This window comes from Mirounga leonina, unplaced genomic scaffold (genome assembly GCF_011800145.1).
Source record: "Mirounga leonina isolate KUSES-001 unplaced genomic scaffold, KU_Mleo_1.0 Mir_104, whole genome shotgun sequence".
Classification (NCBI taxonomy): domain Eukaryota; kingdom Metazoa; phylum Chordata; class Mammalia; order Carnivora; family Phocidae; genus Mirounga; species Mirounga leonina.
In genome coordinates this window covers 15686675-15697799 of record NW_023270231.1, presented here as the reverse complement: position 1 = coordinate 15697799, position 11125 = coordinate 15686675, and positions in this window count along the sequence as shown.

Below are 11125 nucleotides of genomic sequence, written 5' to 3'. Positions count from 1 at the left end.
GGCTCAGACAGAAATTTCCAGCCCCATGTGCAATGACTTGGGTCATTGTGTCTGCCTCCTCCTCACACTGCGCCCCCGAGGTCAGGGACTGTATGGCATTTATTCTGACATCTCTGATGGCGGCCTGGGCCATAGGCATGTGTCGCGTGGTTAGGAGTCACTCAGCCACCCCTGCCTCCTCCACCTCCCTGCCCCCGCCGCCACGCAGGCTACCCCCACCGCCATGATCACTGCACATCACCACAGCCATTACTGGGAAGCAGAGCGTAGAGAGGACAGACTCAAGGACAATAGCTCTAGCTCTCAGTTACTCTGGGCTTGCCATGTGCCAGGCAGGTTTTGAAACGCTGCACACAAATGATCTCATGTCGTCTTCACTGAGAACTTTATAAAGTCAGCACCACTGTGAGCCTCATTTACAGATGGTGAAATGGAGCCTGGGAAGGTTGTCTCTGCCCCAAATCCCATCGGTGAGGATGGAAAGGCTGGGATTTGTACACCCACCATTTGACTTCACAGCCAACACGAAGCCTACACTTAAGTCTTAACTCCACAAACTTGTAGAATAACCAAAGAAAATCAAATTTTATGACGTGATCCTAGAGTTCATCTGGAAGGATAATTGTGTCAAAAGCCACAAAATATTTGAGAGAAAAAGAATGACTGGGATGGGGGTGGTCTTCCTCTACCAGATATTAAAAAGTCACAATACTTATAAAGTCACAATACTTAAAATGGTGGGATTGAGTCTAACCTCCAAGCGTTTATGAGAATGGCAGCATCTAACAAAGAGATTGCTTTGCCCCTACAGCATCTTGCAGGAGGCGTAGGGTGGGTATTATATGACTGTCAGTGTTGCATTGCCCTTTTACAGATGTGGAAACCGAGTCCCAGAGGGTAGGGTGAGTCACACATGGCAATCAGGCCCTCTGAGGGGGAAGTGTCTGAAATCTCCGAGGGAGGGGAGCCTGGGTCAAGAGAACTTGAGAACAAAAACAAGAACTGCTTTTCCTTCGGAGCTACGGAGGTGCGAGCGAGCACCAAGCCAGGAACGGAAACTGTCCCCACATCTACACCCTTAGCAGGCACCACGGACCCACCTCGGTACCCTTCCTGGCTGAGCCGCGGCAGCCTGAGAGTCTTATTAATGCAGAGCCTCGGCCATCCGCGAGGACTGACTCATGAGATGAAAACGCTTGCCATCTTAATCTGGGTCAAACCACCTTCCCTTGCAGACGATGACCCAGGGTGTGGAGTGGGGCTCCGTTCCACCACACTGTGTCTGGAGCCCTCCCGGCAGCTCCACCAAATGCCCTCTCATCATGTGTGACCCGAAGTCAGCGGGGGCCGCCCTTCCCCTGCACCTCCAGACACAGCCACTCCGGCCCGCTGCACCCGCAGCTGCAGGAAATGCAGATCCACAGGGGATGCCTGTCTCTGTCTCCTCCAAAAGCCCACTGCCGGCTGTTCGGCTCACTTTGCCTGCCTGATCACCTCAGCCGCCAGCCGCTGGTCCCACCTCGCCCCACTTTTGCCCTTTCTCTTCCACTCCCCAAAGCACCTCAAATATAGGGCTTTTGGCCATGACAGAGGAATATTCCTGCAAAGAACAAAACTCAGTTTAAAACTAGGCACAGGGGCGCCTGGGTGGCTCAGTCGTTAAGCGTCTGCCTTCAGCTCAGGTCATGATCCCAGGGATCTGGGATTGAGCCCCGCGTCGGGCTCCCTGCTCTGCGGGAAGCCTGCTTCTCCCTCTCCCGCTCCCCCTGCTTGTGTTCCCTCTCTCACTGTGTCTCTGTCTGTCAAATAGATAAATAAAATCTTTAAAAAGCAAAAAAAAAAACTAGGCCCAGAAAATTATCTGTCATTAGAGTGTGTCGGCCCTTTGTCCCAACAAAGGGAATCCCTTGGGTTTTTCTTGGGAGATTCTGTTCTCCCTCTCCTTTCCCCCCAAAACCATAACTCCTACTTCGGGGCAGTCTCCCTCAGAAGCGATATTGGTAGTCTGGGCACCATGATGGAGCAGGTACCTTCACAAAACCCTCCCCACGGCTTTGCTTAGGCTGTCCCCACTGCCTGATTCACTCTTCCACCTCCTAATCTCTTCTCATCCTCAGGATATTTTTCTCTTTGTGGGAGGACCCTCCTCGGCTGAGTTAGGGGCCCTGCTTCAAGGATCCCACAGACCCCTTATAACATATCAGGTTGGAGTTGGTCTACAAGTTTATTGGACTGCTCAGATTTTTTTTTTTTTTTTGAATCTTTAACTTTTCTGATTAATGCTCCCCTTGCCCCACCCCCGATTTTTAAAATAAGCTTTTAATTTGTTTTCCAGGTTTTGGAAAATGGGAAAGTTCATACAAATATCAACATTTCTGATTGACTTTAAAAACTAAAGTCTCTAGGGGCACCTGGGTGGTGCAGTCGGTTAAGCGTCTGACTCGGTTTCAGCTCAGGTCCTGATCTCAGAGTCGTGAGATCCAGCCCCACGTCAGGCTCCGAGCTGAGTGCAGAGTCTGCATAAGTCTCTCTCTCCCTCTCCCTCTGTCCCACACCCCAGAGTGCTCTCTTTATGTCTCTCAAATAAATAAACATTAAAAAAACAAACCTAAAGGCTCAAGTGACTAGGCTAACAGTGGCTACCACCCGCAGACACACTAAGGTGCATCTCTGCAGTTCAGCACAATACCCACCATTCCCTATTGCCTTACACACACCCCATCTGGCCCCGCACCGTGTGGGCTCCAGGTGCTGTTTGAGTGGCGTGTCCCCGGTCTGCCTCTGCCTCTCTGGTTGGACCATGAGCTCCAGTTACTCATCTGCAGAAAGGGGGTGGAAGTGCAGGAGGGCCTACTTCACAGGGTTGGTGTGAGGATTTAGTGCAGTCATGCTCTGCACTGGCCCGCTCCCTGGGGGTGCACGCATGACCAGTTCCGGGGCCCCTGACCCCAGCCTAGCCCACCAAACGCTCCCCAGCTGCAGGGCTTTGTGGTCCGTACTGCAGCTGAACTTGGTCACCCCAGTGTTGCAGCAGAAGTCAGAAACTGCCCAAGATTCAACTCTGCCAAAGGACCCAGGTGGGCACAAGACAGGACCTGGGGTCGGGAAGTTAATTACGCCAGAAGAGAGCCTCACACCGTGCAGGGCCCACACCCACCCTGGTGCTCCTGCCCTGAACAAGCTGCCATGAGACCACGGGTTCAGCTCACACGACTGGGGCTGCTCCTCCATCTTACCCAGGAGCAGCTCTGGGGCTACGCTCCTGGCAGAAGTGGGGGGGGGTGTTTGGGGTGCTTTGGGAGAATGGCTGATAGACACGATAGGGGCCCAGGTAGCACCCCCAAGCCACTGCCACATCCTGCCTGCTGTTGCCTCGACAGCGCAGGTGTCCAGACGTCTCCAGTCGGGCCTGAGGGGTCCTCTCCAGGGGAAAAACCTTCCCCAGTCAGTCCCTGAGGCCCGGACTGAGACAGGATTCTGAGCTTGTCTTGAAGTCAGTGCAGCACAGAGCGAGAAAGCAGTGGGCGGGGGGCCAGGAGATCTGGGATCTTCTCCTGCTTTGCCCTGAACCAGATCTGTGCCCTCGGCCACGTCCCTGCTCCTCTCTGGGACCCAGAAAGGGAATGCGTCCAATCAAGGGGCCTCCAGCTGTGGCCTGGGACATCTCAGGCTTCTGTGTCCCCACCTCCTCTGCTTCTGCCTGCCTTTCTCTCTTAAATATTGGGATTTCAGCCAAGATTGATCTAAAACAAGATAAGCAACATAGTGTAAAAGTTAACAATCACAAGCTCTGGAGACAAACAGAGCTGGAGGTTCAAATGAGTAAGTTTGGGCAAAACTGCTGGCCTTGTTGAACCTCAGTTTCCCCATCTGTAAAATCGGAATCATGCTGGAACCTATCCCCACGGGGTAGTTTCAAGTTTTAGGTGAGCTCATGCATGCAGAACACTTGACGTTGAGCCTGGCATGTGATGGGTGCTTCATAGATGTTACCCACTAGTGTAATTATTAAAAGACCCTGCCAGGAGGGGAAGAATGAAGCGGGGGAAACCGGAGGGGGAGACGAACTATGAGAGACGATGGACTCTGAGAAACAGGCTGAGGGTTCTAGAGGGGAGGGGGTGGGGGGACGGGTTAGCCTGGTGATGGGTATTACAGAGGGCACGTTCTGCATGGAGCACTGGGTGTTATGCACAAACAATGAATCATGGAACACTTCATCTAAAACTAATGATGTAATGTATGGTGATTAACATAACAATAAAATTTAAAAAAAATAAAAGACCCTGCCAAATGTTTATTTTAAAGTTTGTAACCATTCACTGAGGTATCTGATCACCTCAGTCCTAGCTCCTATCTCTGGTTTCCATCCCAGCCCTCATCCCCCACGTTGACGACTGACTCTAGGAGCCACTGAGCCCTCAGCCCGGGGCCTGAGATTGATCCCGGTTGGACATGAATGCTGGTCCCAGCCTTGTCTCTGACTAGCTGAGTGACCTTGGGTAAGTAATTTCACTTCTCCCAACCTCAGTTTATCATCTGTGAAGTGGGGATGATGGCACTGTGTACTTCCTAGTGGTGCTGTGGGGATTGGTATAGCACCTGACACAGATAAATACTCAATAAATGGCTGTTATCATTAAATTCAGTTGGGATAAGCGTTTTGGTTTTGGTTTTTAATCATGTTTTGGGGAGCGGTGGGCGCCCTCTAGTGGTGGAGCCCCACATGGAGGGGTGTCTTAGCCTTTACCCAGCGGGGTAGGACGGCAGTGAAGGGAGGACAGTTGGGGTCTAGATCTTAGAGGTGGACCTTCTTCGGACTAAGGATGAGTCTCCACGCAAGGCCACCACGGGTGGGCCTGGGACCACTGATCTGTAAGCTAGTTAGGCAGGGAGGGCAGAGCAGAGAGAGAGGTCCAGGTTAGAACCCGGGGTAAACCTCCGCGAAGAAAGAAGGGTGCCCACCGTGGAGCTAGGAGACAGGCATGAGAGGGTGCAAAGGCAGTTCTCCTTCTTCCTCCTTCTAGTGCTTGGTGGCCCTTCACCACCATATTCCCGCTCCATTTTACAGATGGAGAAACTGAGGCCCACAGAGGGGAAGGGACCCTCATGAGGTCATGTAGGGCATCCAAGGTAGCAGGCCAGAACTTCAGGTCCATTGCTATCTGCCCTACAAGGGCAGCTTGGCCAAGCCAGGCAATGGAGAGCAGAGGACATTTCATTGAATCATAGGGTGAAGTTTCGAAGGAGAAGAAAAAAACAGCAGCAGGCGGAGTTCCCAGGGCTGGAGCGCTGCCCAGCTGGTCCCAGGGCTCAGGGAGGGCGGGAATGACGCAGCCTGGGCCCGTGGCAGTCTCAGGAGCACCATTCGCCGGGAATCCGCCTGTGGGGGCAGCCAGAGGGGCTACAGAGGCTCCAGGAAGGACGGCTGAGCCGGCAGCCCGGCCGAGTCCGTGGGGGCTCTGTGTGTGCAGCACGGTGTGGGCTCAGGATCCCCTCACCCTTCAGCACCGCTCAGCACCCCACCCACATACCCAACACACACACACGAGCACCCGGCCCCAGCAAAGAGGGTGTGCCTGCGTAGGCAGCAGAAGCCTCCTCAGCAGGGACGGGGTCAGCCTGGAGCAGGCCCATGAGGGGGGGCGGCCATGAGCAGGAGTCCAGGCCCAGCTGCCGGCCGAGGCCGAAGTCTGAGTCTGTGAATGCAGCCAGCTCACTTCCCCCGCTCCAAAGGGCCCCCATCCTGTCCTCCAACCTGGGAGGCCTCGCCCACTGTGTGTCCTGCAGACTTTCTCATGCATTAGAGCTCAGCTGAGGCTCACACTGCTTTTGTCGGATCTTCCCAGCCTACAGACAGGGAAGCTGAGGCCCAGGGAGGGGAAGGGACTGCAGGGCTCTGGGGGTGTTTCTACTCACCTCAACTGTCCATCATTCTTGGGATCTGCGGAATTAGGCTAGTGGGAGGGAAGAGCAGACTCTGTTCAGCCAGAGAGGGCCACTGGCCTCCAGGACCCTTGTGAGATGGCAGCGCGATAGCTCGCACTCTAGGCCTCACCAGCCACCAGCTCCCAACGCGTGTGCAGTCCCATGGTTTGAGCAATGGAAGGATCCAGCTCATGATGACAGAAAGAAAGCAGGCTTTGACACCAGCTGGACCTGAGTTCAAATTCTGGCCACCATCTGTTGTACCTGTTCTAATCACTTTAGCTGCCTTCACTGATGGAATCCTTATCAGAACCCTCTGATACAGTGTTGCTGACAGCTCCGTTTGCAGGTAAGAAAACTGAGACACAGCTGGGAACGGGCAGAGTGGGGACTTGAACTCTGCCTGTCTGGTCCCTTCAATACAAGCTACAATGTCCACTTATGAAGTATGAAAAGCACATCAGAGATGTTAGCTGTACTATGGGGCTGGGAACTTGGAGGTGATGTCACCACAAGGGACGAAGACCTTGAGAGCAGGGGTGCTCAGAGAACAGCCCAACCAGGGAGCACCCATCCCTGCCAGGATCCATTCTGACCACCCAGATATGCTGGGTTTGGGAGACCAGAAGAAAACCGAGTGAGGGCAGGCCTCTGGTTGGAGTCTGGGGTCCCAATTCACAGCTCCCACCAGGTCCCCTTACCAAAGTCTTCTGCTCCTCAGTAATTACTGATGCTCTCCTCTGGGACTGGCCCAGGTCTAGACACTCAGGACAAGGCAGATGAGGGACCCAAGCCCATAACAGCCCTCTCAAGTGGGAATAGGCCCAGTGGGATGTCATTGTGGTGAGGAGGCAAGGAACCACAGCATCTTGATGAGGCGGTGGCCCCGCTGCCTGTGGGAAGGCACTGAGCTCTGACCCCAGGGCTGAGAGGCTGAGATCTCTCACCCCCCATGCCCCTCACAAGAGCTGCCCCTTTAAGAGGTCTGGCCCCGTCAGGAAGAGAGATGGGGCAACGCCATTTCCCACCAAGTGCCCCTTTGGCCTGCAGCTGCAAGAGTCCTGACTTCCACACCCCTAGGCAGAGCTGGGGATAGGGAGCCCCCCTGCTCTTCCTTCGACCTCTAGCCCCCCCCCCCCCCAGCCTGCCCCAGCCCTAGGTCCCTGTGCCTTGGTGTGGCCTCTCAACAGCCCCAGTCATCCCATCCCTCTTGATCCCGTTCCCTGGCTGGGACTCCTGGCTGGGCTGCCATGGCCCTTCCCTTTCCACTCCGTGCTTGGCAAAGGGGTGAGTGTCTGTTCTCAAGCCGGGGCCCAGGGGGCTAGACAGGGCCAGCGATAGGAAGGGGGATGGAGGGCAGGGCTGTCTAAAGGGAACCCCTTTCCTGAGGAGCTTGCTTTGCCCACCATAGGACTGTGGGGTTAGGACAGACAAAAGGGAAACTAGCCCTCACTTGAAGGCTGGAGAGCATCTATCTCCACAGAAGATGAAGCAAGTGGTCAGGCTTCGAGAAGAACTGATTAACCAAGGCGAGTCCTGCAAGAACAGGAAGATCCCATCTTCCTGGGCAGGCTAGCCTTCCATCACAGGAGGGTAGGAAACCAGGAGCCCAGATGAGCTCCTACTCCACTCCTGGCAATGCAGAGGCCTGTTATAGGCCTGACACCAGTCCACACCCGTACCTGCCTCCCTTCCCACCTCAAGCTCTCGCCCAACTAGGAGAACAAGTTAGAACCTGGGCTTTGGAGTTTGACCAATGCTAGGTTCAAATCCTGGCTCCATCACTTACGACCTGTGCGATCTTGAACAAGTCATGTCACCTCTCTGGGCCTTGGCTTCCTCATCTGGAAAATGGGGATAATAGTAGCTGCCTTAGGGGTTGTTGTAAAGAATGCCTGGCATGGAGAGTGTGCTCACTCAATTCTTGTTCTTCTCTGTGGGTCTGTCTGCCCTGCACACCCACCTATCTTGTGGGTCCCGGGGAGCCGTAGGCAAGGATTCCTGATCTCCTCGGCTGTGGGAAGTCCCTCCCCTCAGCTCTACCTTCCTCCTGCCGGTGTGCAGTGCATGTTCAGCAGGGATGCACAAAGATGTTTTATAGCCTCTTGCCCTAAGAGCTGCGGACCCTCACCACGGAGGCTGCTGGGGACCCAGCCCAAGGCCTCCCCATTGCTGTTACCCACTGGAATCAAAGTGAGGCAGAGAGGAGCCATTAGAGGGGGATGTTTTCCCCAAATCTGAGTCTGAAGGCCCAAGGTCAAGGCTCTGCCTGCCACTCTTAGCAGAATGATCTCCCTTCTTCTGAGCCTTGCTTTCCCATCTGCAAAGGGGAGAGCACAGGAAGGTCCCCAGAGACTCCAGCGTGAAGGTGGTTTGCGAGCCTCGGTTGAGCAAGGCCAAGGGCTGTAGATTCAGGCCTCAAAGCTGCCCTTGCCTTTGTTTGCTTTATTGAGTAAAAGAAAATACTTTGAACATTTTATGGGGACTTGGGGAGAGGAGGAGGGGTCAGGGAGAGGCTTCATCCAAGAGAAACAGCCTCCAAGGAGGATTCTGCCAAGAAAACCCAAAGGCGGGGGCCAGGAGGGTTCTCCTCTGAGCCTGGCCAAGGATGGAAGCTTGAGGGGACACAGGAGCCAGGAGAGAAGACAGAGAACTGTCTGTGCATGGGAGAAGGGACCCTGCTGCCCACTGGGGCCTCCCCGGATAATGAGCCAAGACAGCCCCTTGCCCCAGTCCCTCCGAGCCTCCTTCTCTGCTGCTGCTGCTGGCTTTGCCCCAGGGCCCACCTCAGGACCCCCAGCTCACCCACTCGCTCCCATTCGGCCATGTTCATTCATTCCCTCATGCCATCACAGACTCATTCATTAGCACAGGCAGCCACTTTTCTGTTCATTCATTTCCTCATCATTCACTGATGCATTTGCTCAAAGGTGAACAGTCACAGACACTGCCTTCAAAGTATTCTTGGGTTAAGACATGCTCCCGACAGAAAATCTCCAAGGCAGAGCCCACCTGAGGCTGAAGAAGGCCAGCAGGTCAGCTGTGAGGGCCTCACAGAGAAAGGTAGGTTCTGGAAATGTGAGGGGAGGGTACCAGCGGTGAAGGGGGAGGAGATGGCAGGCCAAGAAGATGGCAGAGAGGTGGCCAAGAGCACAAGGTGTTTCAGAAGGGAGAGAGAAGCCAGAAAAGGGGCAGAGCTCATCAGCCACAGAGCAGGCCAACCTTGGCTCCAGAAGGGCACTTCAGTGTCCCCCACGACCTCTGTGGGCCCTGACCACTAACCAGGCCAGGATCCCTTGGAATGCCCCAGCATTCCCCATGGGCCTTCTTTCTCCAGCTGGGTCCAGGCCCTTGCTTCCCAAGGGACTGAGGTCAGATCCCAGCTGGGCCCATCCCGTGCAGCACAGGGAAACCCTGGCGTGCCCTCCCTGCCCCGCTCCTCAGGAAACCCCGGTGTTTCCTGCTGTCTGGGTTGCAGAGCTAAAAATCTTCCTCTGGGCTCCTGTCCTCAGAGGCCACAGGTCTTGACATTCAAGCTCAGAGACTGCCAACACAGCTTGACAACTGTTATTTTTCTGAAGGAGGAGGAGGAAGAGAGGTAGAATTTGAGGGGGGAAGAAAAGAGGGCCTGGGAAGCGGGCGCAGCTGGCTTCATGGCTCTGTGGTTTCTAATTCAGTGTCCGTCCCCTGCAACAAGGGACACCTCCAGGGTGCGGCCTCACCCCTCCACGGTGAGGGCCCGGATTCCAGGCCATATCTCCACTCTGGGATATCTTTTAACCAAGGGCATGACTCTTCCCTAAAAAGTCACTCAGGCCCTTTGCCTCAACTTAGCACCTGAAGGTGTTGAAAACCCTCAGGTCACCACTCCTGCTGGGAATCCTGGCTGTCACCCAGAGCTCCAGGGGAAAAGCCCGAGATGACAGATGAACTCTCTACGTACTCCTCAAAGCATAGCAGGAAAAGGAAGATTTGGATGCAAGGGCCATCTCTACACTTTACTGAGTACTCTTGGGTCAGTCAAGTACTTTCTCTGAATTCCAGTGTCAATGGGGACAATAATAGATACGATAATAATACGAGTGTTATCCCCACTTTACAGATTAGGAAGCTAAGCTCAGAGAAGTTAAGTAACTTGTCCAAGGTGATCCAAGCAACAAAAGAAATAGCAAGTACCCCGGGGCGCCTGGGTGGCTCAGTCGTTGAGCGCCTGCCTTCGGCTCAGGTCATGTTTCTGGGATCGTGGGATCGAGCCCCACATCGGGCTCTCTGCTCAGCAGGAAGCCTGCTTCTCCCTCTTCCACCCCCCCTGCTTGTGTTCCCTCTCTCACTGTGTCTCTCTCTGTCAAATAAATAAATAAATAAATAAAATTAAAAAAAAAAAAAAAAGAAATAGCAAGTACCCCAACCCAGCCACTCCAACTCCGAGTCTGAAGACTGACCTATCACACCAAAACTCACAGTGTTTTGTGCATTCATTGAAGGAGCAAACACGGAGCGTTTCCTTGTCCTGGGCACTGGGCATAGAGAGAGAAATCTTGCGCAGGCTCTCCAAGAGCTTCTGGCCCATTGAGTGAGATGGATAAGTAACCAATAATAACGGAGCTTGATTGTTGTTCTAATAGATGAATGATAAGATGCTGGGTGTATTAGGGCATTCAATGCAAGCTGCTTTAACAAATAATCCCAGCCTCTCGATGGCGTAACAAGATATCACATGGTGCAATGCATTGGCAGGGGCTTTTGCTCCATGTAATCATTATGAGATCCAGGCCTCCTTGGAGTCTTCTACTGGAATCCTCTACTGGATGTCAGCCAACACGCAAGAGAGAGGCGTCATGGAGGACTGCACAGAACGTTTTATGGCCTGGCCCAGAACTCACGTACCTCACTTGCCCACGTTCCATTAGCTAGAACCAGTCACACTGCCCCACTTCACTGCACCGGAGGCTGGGAACTGGGGAGTCAGGATTGATGCTCCTCTAGCAGGTCTCTGCCACAAGGGGGGGAGACAAAGGAGAAAGTGGCTAACCCTATCTGATTGAGCAGAGAAGCTTCCCAGAGGAAGTCAGGATGGAACCGAGTCCAGCAGGGAAGTGGGCAGGGAGAGGGCATTTCAGGCAGAAAGAACCGCACGTGCAAAGAACTATGTAAGATCATTGATCCAAAAATGCTTTGCAATTAATTCTATAAATCT